Genomic DNA, 15873 nt, shown 5'->3' with positions numbered 1-15873 from the left:
ACACACACACACACACACACACACACACACACCGGACATTCTCTCTGCTCCCCGTGCCGCCCTCCATTCGGACACCAAATACTGAAAGTATTTACCACCAGGCGCAAGGTCAGATTCCAACCTTCCCACATGGACCTGCTGTCGGACAAGTGGTTCAATCATTGCCATCCTTCCCCTAAAACCGCCGCCCTCCTGCCGTCAGGCAGAAAGCGCCGCAGCAGAGGAAGAAGAGCCATCAGTCTGGGAAAGAGTATCTTCCACCAGGCTGTTAGACTTCTGAACACACCGCTGCCGCCCAGCACACATGTACTCTCCGTCTCAGTGTCCTGCCGCCCCAGACCCCCTGAACTGCACAGCTGAGAGACACACTCTCATGTCAACCTGTGAATCGTCAGGCCGTGTCAGTCAGGGACCAGTACTAATACTATTTCGTGACTGCGTGTGCTGGATCGTAACTACATGTGCCGTGTCTGGATGTCTGTACGCCTGTATTTCAACTTGCCCCCTCCCCTCTCCCCAGAGGAACGATGTAGTTAGCCGCACCGCCTTGTGGGGCAGCCTCGGGAGAGGCGAAGGCTACGGGAGTAAACCCAGGCAGCAAGTCCGGAGTGGAGCCCCGCTCAGGCGGCTGGACGTCATTGAACATCCTTCCGGCAGCTCCTGCAGCCAAGCTGGTTCGAAACGTATTAGTTCATAAGCTTTCCTTTGGACTGTACCGGCGAGGCCGGGAGGGGGGGTCGTGGTGGGAGGTGGTGGAACTGGACGGCTGAGCATCTCAGAATCTCCAAACCTGCTGCCCAGGCTTGGGACGATGATCACCGTCACCTATTTTCCTTCGAGACAGACGGATGCCGACCGTACAAGATAAAGTTCTCGGGATAACTATGACAATAATAATCCAATTTATTAACTAACCACACTGATGTACGCAAGCGCTGTAGGAAGCTCCGCCCACCATCAGAGGGCCCGCCCGGCAGCACCAAAACGGAAAGCCCGGATAGCTCAGTCGGTAGAGCATCAGACTTTTAATCTGAGGGTCCAGGGTTCAAGTCCCTGTTCGGGCGCTGAATTTTAAATCCATATTTCCAGCACGAACCATTTAAAAAAAAACGGTTTATGTTTCCATCTACATTAAGAGGGGGTAACCTCAAAAGGAGATGGGTGGAACCGGTTTTTTAAGCGGGAAAGAGAAACGCACACTCAGAGAAAGACAGCAAGAGTTCATAAATCCACGGTGTTGTCTTCATCAAGAAACTGCTCGGCAACGTCTCCCAATTTTTAGAGATGCGCCATTGAAAAGCAGCCAATCCGGAAAGCAGCCAGCAGAATCAAAGACCCGCAGCCACCCACCCCGGACATTCGCTCCTCTCCGCCCTCGCACACGGCCAGAAGACATGGGAGCCTAACAGCGCCTCCCAGAAGACTGAAGGACAGCTCCTGTCTCGCTTTGATCTGATCCTGAACGGACCCTCTGTAGTTAGAGATTAACTGCTGGTCTCTTCGTACACCCCGTCATGCCGCATGCGCATTATTTCTCTACCGGCACTACAAGTTAACTCTAAATATAAGGCTGTGTTTTAAATTTTCTTATTGCTTTTTTTTACTGCTGCCTTGATGGAATGATCTTCGGGGGAGGGGGCGGGGGTGACACGTAAACACAAGCTTTTCACCGTATCTCCGTACATGAGGAATTGCCCGATGGTCGAGAGCTCGCGGGCTCCAAATAACTGAGCTGCGCCAAACTCTGTCGAGTTGTGGCCCCCTAGAGCGCGGACCAGAGGCCGACCCCTACCCCCTTACGCCGGCCGTGTACCACTCGATCCCTCTCCCTGCAGCAACCTGGCACTCAGCGTCGGTAAGACGAAAGAGCTGATTGTGGTCTTCAGGAAGGGTAAGACGAAGGAACACATACCAATCCTCACAGAGGGATCAGAAGTGGAGAGAGTGAGCAGCTTCAAGTTCCTGGGTGTCAAGATTTCTGAGGATCGAACCTGGTCCCAACATATCGATGCAGTTATAAAGAAGGTAAGACAGCGACCATACTTAATTAAGAGTTTGAAGAGATTTGGTATGACACCAAATACACTCAAAAACTTCTATAGTTGTACCGTGGAGAGTATTCTGACAGGCTGTGTCACTGTCTGGTATTGGGGGAACTACTGCACAGTCCGAAAGAAGCTGCAGAAGGTTGTAAATCTAGTCAGCTCCATCTTGGGCACTAGCCTACAAAGTACCCAGGACATCTTCAGGGAGCGGTGTCTCAGAAAGGCGGTGTCGATTATTAAGGACCCCCAGCACCCAGGACATGCCCTTTTTCTCACTGTTACCATCAGGTAGGAGGTACAGAAGCCTGAAGGCACACACTCAGTGATTCAGGAACAGCTTCTTCCCCTCTGCCATCCGATTCCTAAATGGACATTGAACCCATGAACACCACCTCACTTTTTTAATATATATTATTTTTGCACGATTTTTAATCTACTCATTATACGTATACTGTATTTGATATATGCATTATTTCCCCCTCTTCTTCGGTATTCCGTATTGCATTGAACCGCTGCTGCTAAGTTAACTAATTTCACGTCACATGCCGGTGATAATTAACCTGATTCTGATTCTGACTCCTGTCCTGACTGACTCTGTTCTCAGATCCGTTATCCCCACTCAGTCTGGCGCAACGCTTTACAATCGGACTCTCCATCTTTTACCCCGTTGGTCCAAGAAGACCGGGCTGGAATGGGGATTTTTGCCGTAACAATGTACCTCGTTAACCTGTGAGCCATTTCGGTCGCTTTCACTACAATTATCAAAATGGAGTCCAGCATTCTCTTCCGATACTTTCCCTGTTGACGACCTCGATGTACTGATGTGCGTACAGCGGTGTGCTTGGATGAGATGCCTTTAGCCAGAGGGGGGTTAATGTGTGGTTCTCATGGCCACGGACGGCTGTGAAGGCCGAGTCATTGGGGATAGTTAATGCGAAAGTCGATAGGTTCTTGGTAGAAAAGGTTAGGAGAAGAAGGCAGGAGAGTGGGGGTCAGAGGAAAATAGATCAGCCATGTTGAAATAACAGAGAGGCTTGATGGGCCGAATTGTCCAGAAGGCTCCTATGCCTTATGGTCCAATTTTCGCAAAATAACAACCCATTTACAAACTAATCACGCGAAAGACCACAAGCGGTGCAGTGGGGTTACGCCGACAGCAGAGGGCGCGCCCGGCACCACTTTATTAACTAACCACACGAAAGTACACAAGCGGTGTAGGAAGGTCCATCCGCCTTCAGAGGGCGCGCCCGGAACCACGAGACTATAAGCCCGGATAGCTCAGACGGTAGAGCATCAGACTTTTAATCTGAGGGTCCAGGGTTCAAGTCCCTGTTCGGGCGCTGAATTTTAAATTAACATTTCCAGCACGAAGCACTGAAATTAACAATGCGCATTTACATTTACAAGTTAAACGCAGTCATTTGAAAGGAGTCGTTTATGACACCTTCTCTTCGTCGAGAAAGGAAGTGTCATGAAAACAATGTCATGCATTCCGGTTCACGGTCCGGTCCATGTTCCAGTTTTTCGGGTTTTCCCCAGTTTCTGTTGAGGCAGCTGATTCTCGTTTGGGCTGGCTTCATAAATAGCTTCAGGATTCAGCCTTGGGCTGCTGGATTGTTCCTGTCCATACCCCCTGACTGTGTCCCTTTCTGCCCCTTCCTCCTGAAGTCTTGCCCTGCCCCTGCAACCTGCGTCTGAACCCTTGCCTCGCCTTGCCTCGTCTGAAGCCTTGCCTCGCCTGTAACCCTCGCCTGCACGGCTGTCTAGTTGAATTGCCGGAGCCTGATACGGAACTGTCTATCGTTGTTTTGAACTGTCTCTGTGCCCACGCCTTCACTAGGTATGTCTGGCCGTGTGCCGCTACCTAGTGTTGAGAACTGTCTGTATCCACGCCTTCGCTAGGTAGGTCCGGCCGTCTGCCGCTACCTAGTGTTGGCAACCGTCTCGTCGTATTCTGCATTCTCTGTAATGAGTCCCGGCCCTACACCCTGTACCCGAGGAGCGGTCCTGGCTCTTTCTTCTGTGTATGAGTCCCGGCCCTACGTCCTATTTCCAAGGAGGGGTCTCGGCTCTGTGTTCCATGTCCCTGTCTCTCCCTCGATCAAGGCTCCACGTTCCTGTCTCACCGTCGACCAAGTCAAGGTTTCCGGGTCTCGTCCAGTCCTAGCCACGATCCTACAACCTTGTCCTGTCCAAGTCAAGGCTTCGTGTTCCCGTCCTATACATATGCCTCGTCCTGTGCTGCAGTTCCCTCGTCTCGCCCAGGAGTCTCTCGTTCTGTCCTATAGCCTCGCCTAGTCCTGTCTCCCAAGACCACGTCATGTCTTCGTCTAGATCCGGAGTCCGAGCCCGAGCCAAGACCCTGGTTCTGGGTCCTTGTCCAGTCTCTGGCTCGGAGTCAGAACCGAAGCCTCGTCAGGTGCTAGCCATGAAGAACCCAAGCCATGAAGAATCCAAACCATGAAGTACCCAACCCATGTCCAAACCTGCAGCCACGTCATGTCCTCGCCTGATTCCATGGTCCAAGCCCGAGTCAAGACCCAGGTTCTGGGTCCTTGTCCAGTCTCTGGCTCGGAGTCCAAGCCCAGGCTCCTAGTTCCCAATTCCTTGTCCTGGTCCCGCTTGTCTAGCCAATATCCTAGCCCAAGGCTGTGTTCTTGTCCCAGCTCTCTAGTTAAGTCCTATTCCTCGTTCTTCAGTGTCTGTGTCTTGCATTTGGGTCCGCCGCCAACGCCCTCCCCTCCGGACAGAGAGAAGCGGCAGAAGGTGACGAACCTGGAGCGTTCTTTCAATCGAGCAACGTCACCAATTGTTACAGACGCGCAACTGAAAGCAGCCAATCCGGATGCATCATGAGTTATTACGACATAGAAGGTAGCAAACATTTTACAGAGATATCGACGCAGCTCAGCGCATCTGGAAAATCAGCCTCCCTTCCAGGGAGCCTGTCTACAATTCCCACTGACTTAGGAAAGCAGCAAAAATAATCAAAGACCCCACCCACCCTGACCATTCTTGGAGATAAGATCCATGAGCGCTTGGGCAGCGTTGGCCTAATTAGGGAGCGGCAACACGGTGTCTGTCCGGCTAAGCCATGTCTTACAAACCGTTCAGATTTTCAAGGTGGTGACAGAGGTAGCGGATAAAGTTTGGGCGGGTGTTGTTCGAATTGAAAAAAAAAATCTTTACATTATGTGTCTGTCTAAATGTGCAATGTGCAATCATAGTAATTTATAATAGTTTATAATAAATAGAACAGTCAATGTAACATAGGAATACACTCAAATCAGCGTGGGTTCATCAGCCTGATGGCCTGGTGGAAGAAGCTGTCCCGGAGCCTGTTGGTCCCGGCTTTTATGCTGCGGTACCGATTCCCGGACGGTAGCAGCTGGAACAGTTTGTGGTTGGGGTGACTTGGGTCCCCAATAATCCTTCAGGCCCTTTTTACACAACTGGATTGGACTTTGCGTTTTGCAGGAAAGGTTGGGGAATTATCTGAACGTCATGAGGACATATGACTAAATTTGGTGGGGGGTGGGGGTGGGAGAGTGTAACGCACTGTAAGGTTCCACTGCGAATGTAATGGTTTCTCTGAAGAAGCAATGTTTGAGTTATGACTAGAGATGACGAGCCTTTGGAATGTGGGGCGATCCTATAAGAGGGATGTTGCTCTTTCTTGTGGGCCTGGGCGCAGGGCTTTGCGGTCTTTTGCCGGGGAGAGATGAGGAGAGAAGACGCGAATGGAGAGAGTTGGTAGACCGCCGGACGGAGTGGACTTGCAGCGAGGGTCTGAAGGTCAGCGACGAACGGAGGAGGCCGATGGTGAACGAACGGCCTTATCAGTGAGCTCCAATTTGCGCATTTGACGATTTCACAAGAATTGGCCCTTTTTCTTCTTTTTTTTTTGTTTCTTTGCTAATCATATTGGTCAAATTAAGAATTATAGAGTTCAACCGTTTAATCGCATATTGTGTACTGTTTGTAATTTCATGGTACCGATTTGTGACAAGGGACACACCGCGTAGCACAACCCTAACAAGATTTCTTAAGTTTGGCTGGGCCGAGGGCTGTAACCAGTGGTGCTCTGCGCCGTCGGTCGAGCCGGGGCCTCTGCTGTTTATAAGATATTGGGCGGAAAAGTAGATGGGATACCGAGCGGTTTTGCAGATGACAGGAAGGCTGGCGGCGCTGTGCGTCGCGTGGGCGCCGTGGTAGCGTCGCACCTCGGCTCGTTCATTCCCGGCGCTGCACTGCCGGGAGTCTCTGAAAGCTGGAGGTGTGGGTGTTGTTTTTTTTCTCTCTCTCTCTCTACGGTGGAGTTTAACGCTGCCAAATGCGCAATGTTACACTTCAGGACACCAAATGTAGATGCAGTCAGTTAGTGGCAAGAGCCTGGGGGGATCTCGGGGGTCGAGGTCTGCAGGCCCCCTGAAAGTGACTGTGCGGGCTGACAAGATCGGGAGAGAAAGCATTTCCAGGCGTGCCTTTACCGGTTTATCTGGAAGGTCGGACACTGACAGGAAACCAGGTAGAGATACATAAAATTAAGATAGAACAGTACAGCACAGTACAGACCCTTCGGCCGACCCTCAAACCCTGCCTCCCATATAAGCCCCCACCTTAAATTCCTCCATATACCTGTCTAGTAGTCTCTTAAACTTCACTAGTGTATCTGCCTCCACCACTGACTCAGGCAGTGCATTCCACGCACCAACCACTCTCTGAGTAAAGAATCTTCCTCTAATATCCCCCTTGAACTTCCCACCCCTTACCTTAAAGCCATGTCCTCTTGTATTGAGCAGTGGTGCCCTGGGGAAGTGGCGCTGGCTGTTCAATCTCTATTCCTCTTATAGGCACAGAAAGAATAGGTGTAGACGATATATTTTCCATCCATGTTTCAAGTATATAATATCGTGGATTTAAGGTGAGAGGCTTAGGCTACTAAAATGTTACATCTGGTCAATCTTCCGAAATATGGACTGTAACACCAGAACCCCAAAGAAACCTGGAAGCAACAGAAATGTGGTTTCTTAGAAGAATGCTGAAAATATCATATAGAGATAGGGTATCTAATGAGACAGTACTCCAACGTGCCCATACAAAAAGATCTTTAGTGAGAACATTAAATGAGAGGAAACTTAAATTCCTGGGCCATGTCATCAGAAAAGGAGAATGAGAATGCCTGACATTACAAGGCTGGATGGCTGGGAAACGCGGAAGAGGAAGGCAAAGAAGAAAATATATGGACACTGTGAAAGAACTAACAGATCTAAGTGTGCGAGATCACTGACTGCGAGGGATTGTTCGATGTGAAAGCCATGAATGCCCAAGCGTGTAATGCGCAAGGCACATGAAGAAGAAGAAGGTGAGAGGATGGAGGTTCTAAGGAGATGCGCGGAACAGCATTTTTTTCACATTCTGAGTGCTGGGTCCCTGGAATTTGCTGTCAGAGGTGCTGTCGGAGGCAGATATATGGAGGTATACAGGAGGCTTATAGATAGTCCTGCGCAAGGGCAGGATACGGTCATTGGAAAGGTATGGTCATTGTAAGAGTGGAAGGGATTGTTTTGGAGGGGCATTTGAATGCAACCTTAATTGGTGAGGCAGCACATGATAGGCCGAAGTACAGCAGCGTGTTCTAAGCCTTACAACACTCTCACTGTACCGGTCACAATTTCTTCAATCCGCGGAATTCGTTGCCACCAGCGGCTGTGGGGGCCAAGACACTGGGTGCATTTAAGGCGGAGGTTGATTGGTCCTTGATTAGACTAGTCAGGGCGTCAAAGGTTACGGGGGGAAAGGCAGGGGATTGCGCTTTAGGGCAGAATACAGCAGCCGTGATAGAATGGCGGTGCAGACTTGTTGGGCTGAATGGCCTACTTCTTCTGCTATCTCTTATGGTCTTACGCTCTTGTAATAATAGCCCGATTTACTCACTAACCAAATTTAGTCTTTTGGACTGAGACAACTGCGCCGCTCCAAAGAGCGCTATATGACGTCATTCCTCCCCTAGGCCTTTTGGCTCCATAATGAGTCAACCTACGGCCGGGGAAGGGATGACACCTCCTGTTAGCCTGTTTGAGGTCACTTACGTTTTCTTATTTCTACTTCTCTTCTAATATTTGTACATCTGTGCACTTGTAAGGCTACTGTGACACTGTAATTTCCTTTGGGATCAATAAAGTATCGATCATCTATCGATCGATGTAACCGCACGAAAGAATGCAAGCGTTGCAGCGGTGTTACGCCGACGGTAGAGGTCAGTCAGCAGTTTGCTGGAAGCCTGGATAGCTCAGTCGGTAGAGCATCAGACTTTTAATCTGAGGGTCCAGGGTTCAAGTCCCTGTTCAGGCGCTAAATTTTAAACCCACATTTCCAGCACGTAACATAAATAAAACCGATACATTTAAAGTAAGAAGGAGTCATTTCAAAGGAGCTGATCGAGAAAGCAAGACAGACGGCCAGGGAGAAGCGGCAAGTGTTCATAATGAACGGTCTAGGCCTGTTTACTCTTTTCCATATTTGCTGCCTGGCCTGCTGAGTTCCTCCAGCATTTTGTACGCATTTTTCAGATTTCATAGAACTACAGCGCTCCTTCAATAGAAAATCTGGTCGATAACAGCACCAATTTTCATTGCCACGCCATTACCCGCAGCCACGGCGCAGGGCGTCCTGACTTAGTAACGCAGACAGGCGACAGAAAAAAAAATTGCAGACAGTTATCGACACAGCTCCGGGAATCCCGCGAAAACCAGCGTCCCCTCCATGGAACCTGTCCGCACTTATCACCGCCTCAGTCAAGGAGTCAGGAAAATCAAATACCCAACCCACGCTGGACATTCTCTCTTCTCACCTTCCCACCGGACAGAAGATGCAGACTTCCGCCAGGCTCAAGGGCAGCTTCCACTCAGATATTATCAAGATCGTGAACGGACCTCTTGTACAATAACAAAAAATTGATTCTAGATCTCTCAATCTACCGCGCCAAGACCCCACACATTATTTGTCGATTTGCACTGCGTTTTCTCAGCCACTGGAATACGACCCGGAGAGGTCCTGGATAGCCCAGTCGGTAGAGCATCAGACTTATAATCAGAGGTTCCATTTTGGGCGGAGGACGAACGGCGACTCCTTTGCTTACATCTTCGGAAACAGCTCTATTTCTATCTTTCAAGGTTCTTTTAAAGAGCCTGACCTGGAGTTACATGCTGAATTCGGCTGTTTGCGGAAATGGGACCCGATCTCGGGGCCTCACCACCAGCCGCTTTTCCATAGCCCAAGGACGCGTCCTGGCAGACTACTGCGCCTTCAGGGTGCCGGATTTTCGTGGCTTTGGAGGCGGGCGGACTTGAGGTCGGTGCCGCCGCCTGATGCGCCGTGGGAGACGGAAGATAGAAGGCAGCCAGCTGGCTGCAGGCTGTGTGCCCAGAGACCCGCAGTCTTTGGGCACAGAGCTCGGAAAGAGCGACACAACAGATTTTTAACACCATAAATCTGCGAGTTGTTTGTTATGTCTCCCCTCGCACTGTGAAACGGGGACACCTCTTTCCCCCTTATTAGGGAGCGAGAGAGAGCGTGTGGTATGTCGAATACCAGGTGAAGGAGTAGTCTTTGGGGTACTGCAAGTCTGTGTCTTCATTGATACTTTGATGCACGCTCGAGTGCTCGGTGGGGAGCGCCGATGATGGAGGAGGGGTGGTCCCTTCGCTGCTCCTGTGTGTAGGAAGGGGGGAGCTGGGGGGTGTTTTAGGGTTCTAACATTGAACTGCCGTTCGTTCTTCAGGGCACTGCTCTGTTTTCGTGGATGTTTGCGAAGTAGAAGAATTTCAGGATGTATATTGTGTACATTTCTCTGACATTAAATGCACCTGTTGAAACCATGGTTAAAATCACTGTTCAGGCGCTTTCCCGACCACAGTTATATGCACCCCATAAATGGACCTGGTCCCCGATTGACAAAAGGCGACAAGAATATTGAAACATTACGCAGCAACTCACAACGATGATAAGACCTTTATTGTCCCTGCGAGAGAGAAATTGGCGCAAGAGGAAATTACAGGAGCATTTGGCGGGAATTGCTGATAGTCAATTCGGAACAATTTCTCTATCTTTTTCTTTTTTGTTTTTTTTTTTTTTGGCCAAGTCCGCATCTTTGACGAGCAAATACTCCGAGTATTGAGTAGGTTTGCTCCAATCAGAACCAAGGACAAGTATTAAAAGCACGAGGAGGTCTGCAATCGCAGGAAATCCAAGCAACACATACACACACACACACACACACACACACACACATGCACACAAATACTGGGGAACTCAGGAGGCCAAGCAGCATCTGTGGAAAAAAAAAGTACAGTCGACCTTTCGGCCGAGACCCAACACAAAAAGCGTGGCGAATCTGCAGAATTCATGCCCTGGGCCGGCTGAACGTGTTTAAGGCAGAGGGGGATAGCTTATTAGAAACGTAGAAAATAGGTGCAGGAGTAGGCCATTCGGCCCTTCGATCTGCACCGCCATTTATTATGATCATGGCTGATCATCCAACTCAGAACCCTGCATCAGCCTTCCCTCCATACCCTCTGATTCCCGTAGCCACAAGGGCCATATCTAACTCCCTCTTCAATCTAACTCCCTATTCTTCAATCAGGGCTTGAACGGTTATCGAGGGAAGACAGGAGACTGCAATTCACAGGGAAATACATCGCCCATGATGGGCCGAACAGCCTAATTCCGCTCCTCTGTCTTATGATCTCACAACAGCAGCGCAATTTACCAACTAACCACACAAGCGGTGTAGTGTGGTTACGCTGACAGCAGAGGGCGCGCCTGGCAATAGTTTACTCGATGCCTGGATAGCTCAGTCGGTAGAGCATCAGACTTTTAATCTGAGGGTCCAGGGTTCAAGTCCCTGTTCAGGCGCAAAAATTTAAATCCACATTGTAGGCACGAAACATTTTTTTTTAAAAAAAAGATGGATATTTACAGTTAAAGTAAGAAGGAGTGCTCTTAAAAGGAGATGTGTGCGTCAGCTTATTATTAATCTAGAAAGAGAGACGGGAAGACGGGGAGAACCAACAAGCGTCCGTATACCTACAGCGCACTTGTTAATCGAAATAATCCTCGAGAACGTCACCAACGCGTCACTTGAGGGCAGCCAATCCGGATGCGTCATGAATCGGTAACGCCCCAAAGCAGAAACTGCAGAGAGTTGTCGGCACAGCACCATGGACACCAGCCTCTCCACTCCATGGAGCCTGTCTACACTTCGAACTGCTTTAGTGCAGCACCCGGGTGTGGGGGAGCAAAGACCCCACCCACCATGAACCTTCTCTCTGTTTCCCCCCCCCCCACCGCTTCCCGTCGGGCAGAAGATGCAGAGGCCTCAATACACGCACCGCCAAAGTCAAGAACAGCCTCCGTCCAGCTCTTATCAAATCTTAAGCGGACCTCATGTAGTTAAGGATGAGCTACTGATCTCCTAACCTATCCTGTTATGGCTCTTGCACGTTATTTGCTCTGCCGGCACTGGGCTTTCTCTCTAACTAGAATGTTCCGCCTACTGCCTTTCCAGTCTTGACAGGCTGCCTCTGTTCGCAGATTCGTTAGAAAAGGCACCACCAGACTCGAGGGCAGCCTCTACCTGGTTGTTACAAGACTGTTCATCTGACACTTCCCCACCCCCGGACATGAATGTTGACCCTTCCAACAGCCTCCCTCAGCATGGCTTGCGCCGTGCGTGATCCCGACGCCGCAACTTCCGCAGCAATGTCCAAAAGGAATTCCGCGTTCTCGTCTGATAAGTTTCCCTGCAGGCGACCTCGTAATGATCCCCTGGGATGAGATGTGGAGGAAGGTCTTCAGCCAGCGGGTGGGGAATCTGTGGATTTCGTCCCCCCACGGCGGCTCTGAAGGCCAAGATGTCGGGTGCATTGAGAACTCAGAACGGAAATCTACGGCGCATCACAGACCCTTCGGCCCACAATGTTGTGCCGACCATGAATCCTACTCAAGAAACCGCCTAGAACTACCCTACCGCATCGCCCTCTATTTCTCCAAGCTCCATGTACCTATCTGAGGGTCTCTGAAAAGACCCTATTGTATCCGCCCTCACTACTGTCACTGGCAGTGCGTTCCACGCACCCACCACACTCCGTGTGAAAAAAGTAACCTCTATCAACCCCTCTGTACTTACTTCCAAACACCTTAAAACTGTGCTCTCTCGTGTTCGCCATTTCAGCCCTGGGAAAAATCCACACGATCAATGCCTCTCATCATCTTATACACCTCTATCAAGTCACCTCTCATCCTCCGTCGCTCCAAGGAGAAAAGGCCAGGCTCACTCAACCTATTCTCAGAAGGCATGCTCCCCAATCCAGGGAATATTTTGGTAAATTTCCTCTGCACTCTCTATAGTGTCCACATCCTTCCTGTCGTTAGGTGACCAGAACTGAACACAGGGCTCCACGTGGGGTATAATTAAGGACTTATGTAGCTGTAACATTACCTCACGGCCCCTGAACTCACTCCTGCGGTTGATGAAGGCCAACACACCAGACGCTTTCTTAACAACACTGTCAGCCTGCTCAGCAGTTTTGAGTATCACATGGACTCGGACCCCAAGATTTCTCTGATCTTCCACACTGCCAAGGGTCTTACCATTAATGCTACATTCCGTCATCATATTTGACCTACCAAAATGAACCACCTCACACTTCACCAGGTTGAATTCCATCTGCCACTTCTCAGCCCAGTTTTGCATCCTATCGATGTCCCGCTGTAACCTCTGACAGCCCTCCACACTGTCCACAACACCTCCAACCTTTGTGCCATCAGCAAAGTTACTAACCTACCCTTCTACTTCTTCATCCAGGTCATTTATAAAAATCACAATGAGGAGGGGTACCAGACAGATCCCTGTAGAACATGCCTCGTCACTGTCCTCCGTACAGAACGCGAACCATCTACAACCACTCTTTGCCTTCTGTAGGCAAGCCAATTCTGGATGCACAAAGCAATGTCTCCTTGGATCACATGTCTCATTACTTTCTGAGTAACCCTTGCATGGGGATCCTTATCAAATGCCTTACTGAAATCCATATACACTACATCTACTGCTCTACCTTCATCAATGTGTTTAGTCACATTCTCAATTAATTCAATCAGGCTCGTAAGGCATGACCTGCCCTTGACAAATCCATGCTGACTATCCTGAATCAGATTATGTCTCTCCAAATACACATAAATCCTGCTTCTTAGCATCTCCTCCAACAACTTTCCCATCACTAAAGTAAGACTCACTGGTCCATAATTTCACGGGTTAACTCTACTCCCCTTCTTGAAAAAGGGAACAATATTTGCAACCCTGCAATCCCGTGGTACTTCTCCCGTCCCTATTGATGATGCTAAGAGCATTGCTAGAGGTTCAGCAATCTCCTCCCTCTCTTCCCACAGTAGCCTGGGGTATATCTCGTCCGGACCCGGCAACCTATCTATCGTAATGCCTTTCAAAACGCCCAGCACATCCTCTTTCTTAACATCTACATGCTCAAGCGTTTCGGTCCGCTGTAAGTCACCCCACAACGGCCAAGGTGCTTTCCACTGGAGAATACTGAAGCGAAGTATTCATTAAGCCCTCGGCTGCCTTTCTCCTGCTCCATGCATCATGTTTCCACTATCGCTCCTGATGCGTCCTATTCTCACACAGCTCACCCGCTTCCTCTTTTGCATTCTTGTAGAATGCCTCGGGGTTTTCCGTAATCCTACCCGCCAGGGGCTTCTCATGGCCCGTTCTGGTTCTCCAAATTTCATTCTTGAGCTCCTTCCTGGCGCCCTTGTAATGTTCGAGAGCTCTAACAGTACCTAATTTCTTTCAACACACATCAAAGTTGCTGGTGAACGCAGCAGGCCAGGCAGCATCTCTAGGAAGAGGCACAGTCGACGTTTCGGGCCGAGACCCTTCGTCAGGACTAACTGAAGGAAGAGTTAGTAAGAGATTTGGAAGTGGGAGGGGGAGGGGGAGATCCGAAATGATAGGAGAAGACAGGAGGGGGAGGGATGGAGCCAAGAGCTGGACAGGTGATTGGCAAAAGGGATATGAGAGGATCATGGGACAGGAGGCCCAGGGAGAAAGACAAGCGGGGGGGGGGGGGGGAACCAGAGGATGGGCAAGGGGTATAGTAAGAGGGACAGAGGGAGAAAAAGGAGAGTGAGAGAAAGAATGTGTGTATATAAATAAATAACAAATGCGGTACAAGGGGGAGGTGGGGCATTAGCGGAAGTTTGAGAAGTCAATGATCATGCCATCAGGTTGGAGGCTACCCAGACGGAATATAAGGTGTTGTTCCTCCAACCTGAGTGTGGCTTCATCTTTACAGTAGAGGAGGCCGTGGATAGAGATGTCAGAATGGGAATGGGATGTGGAATTAAAATGTGTGGCCACTCAAGTTGGAGGAACAGCACCTTATATTCCGTCTGGGTTGATGGCATGAACATTGACTTCTCTAACTTCCGCTAATGCCCCACCTCCCCCTCGTACCCCATCATTTATTTATTTATATACACACATTCTTTCTCTCTCTCTCCTTTTTCTCCCTTTGTCCCTCTTACTATACCCCTTGCCCATCCTCTGGGTCCCCCCCCCCTTCTCCTTCTCCCGGGGCCTCCTGTCCCATGATCCTCTCATATCCCCTTTACCAATCACCTGTCCAGCTCTTGGCTCCATCCCTCCCCCTCCTGTCTTCTCCTATCATTTTGGATCTCCCCCTCCCCCTCCCACTTTCAAATCTCTTACTAACTCTTCCTTCAGTTAGTCCTGACGAAGGGTCTCGGCCTGAAATGTCGACTGTACCTCTTCCTAGAGGTGCTGCCTGGCCAGCTGCGTTCACCAGCAACCTTGATGTGTGTTGCTTGAATTTCCAGCATCTGCAGAATTCCTGGTGTTTACCTAATTTCTTTCGTAAGCTTTTCTTTTCTTCTTAAACTAAATTTTCTACATTCTTTGTACACCATGGTTCTTTTACCCTACCGTCCTTTCCCTACCTCAATGGAACATACCTATGCGGAACGCCATGCCAATATTCCCTGAGCATTTCCCACATTTCTGCTGTGCATTTCCCTGAGAACATCTGCTCCCAGTTTATGTTCCCAACTTTCTGCCGAATAGCATCACATTTCCTCCAACGCCAATTAAATGTTTTCCCAAATTGTCTGCTCCTATCCCTTTCCAGCGGTATGTAAAGGAGATACAGTTGTGATCACTACTTCCAAAATGCTCTCCCACCGAGAGATCCGACAGCCGACCGGATTCATTTTCCAATACCAGACCAAGCTCAGCCTCTCCTCCAGTTGGCTTATCTACATATTATGTCAGGAAACCCTCCTGAACACACGTAACGAACTCTATCCCATCGAAACCCCTTGCTCTACGAAGATGCCAGTCAATATTGAGAAAGTTAAAACCACCCAACACAACAACCCTATTATTATACAGATTCTGCCTCCCGATCTGATTCTCGATGTCCCTGTTACTATTGCGAGGGTCAATAAAAAACCCCAGTAGATTTATTGGCCCCCTTTCTGTTTCTGACTTCCAGCCATATTGAGTCAGTAGACAATTCCTCCATGACTTCCTCCATTTCTGCAGCCGTTATACTTTCCCTGATTTGAAATGCCTCTCTCCCTGTCCGTTTTGAAACATCTAAAGCTCGACACACTCAGCAGTCATTCCTGCCCACTGAGATATCCAAGTCTCTGTAATGACCACACCGTCACATTTCCACGTCTTGATCCACACTCTAAGTTCACCTGCCTTGTTTGTGAAAATCCTTCCATT

At 49.5% G+C, this 15873-nt stretch overlaps 4 non-coding genes across 4 annotated transcripts; all 4 read left to right on the top strand.

Annotated features, from left to right (window-relative positions):
- The first annotated feature begins 991 nt into the window (after nt 1-991).
- trnak-uuu (transfer RNA lysine (anticodon UUU)) lies at nt 992-1064 on the top strand. The gene has a single exon. It is a non-coding gene; the product is annotated as a tRNA-Lys (tRNA).
- A 2248-nt stretch (nt 1065-3312) lies between these two features.
- Nucleotides 3313-3385, top strand: trnak-uuu (transfer RNA lysine (anticodon UUU)). Its single transcript has one exon. It is a non-coding gene; the product is annotated as a tRNA-Lys (tRNA).
- A 4941-nt stretch (nt 3386-8326) lies between these two features.
- trnak-uuu (transfer RNA lysine (anticodon UUU)) lies at nt 8327-8399 on the top strand. The gene has a single exon. It is a non-coding gene; the product is annotated as a tRNA-Lys (tRNA).
- A 2489-nt stretch (nt 8400-10888) lies between these two features.
- On the top strand, nt 10889-10961 carry trnak-uuu (transfer RNA lysine (anticodon UUU)). The gene has a single exon. It is a non-coding gene; the product is annotated as a tRNA-Lys (tRNA).
- The last annotated feature ends 4912 nt before the right edge of the window (nt 10962-15873 follow it).

The sequence above is a fragment of the Mobula birostris genome, chromosome 13, assembly GCF_030028105.1.
Source record: "Mobula birostris isolate sMobBir1 chromosome 13, sMobBir1.hap1, whole genome shotgun sequence".
In the NCBI taxonomy this organism is placed as follows: Eukaryota; Metazoa; Chordata; class Chondrichthyes; order Myliobatiformes; family Myliobatidae; genus Mobula; species Mobula birostris.
The sequence above is the reverse complement of the archived record's forward strand: the minus strand, read 5'-3'. Positions and strand labels throughout refer to the sequence as shown.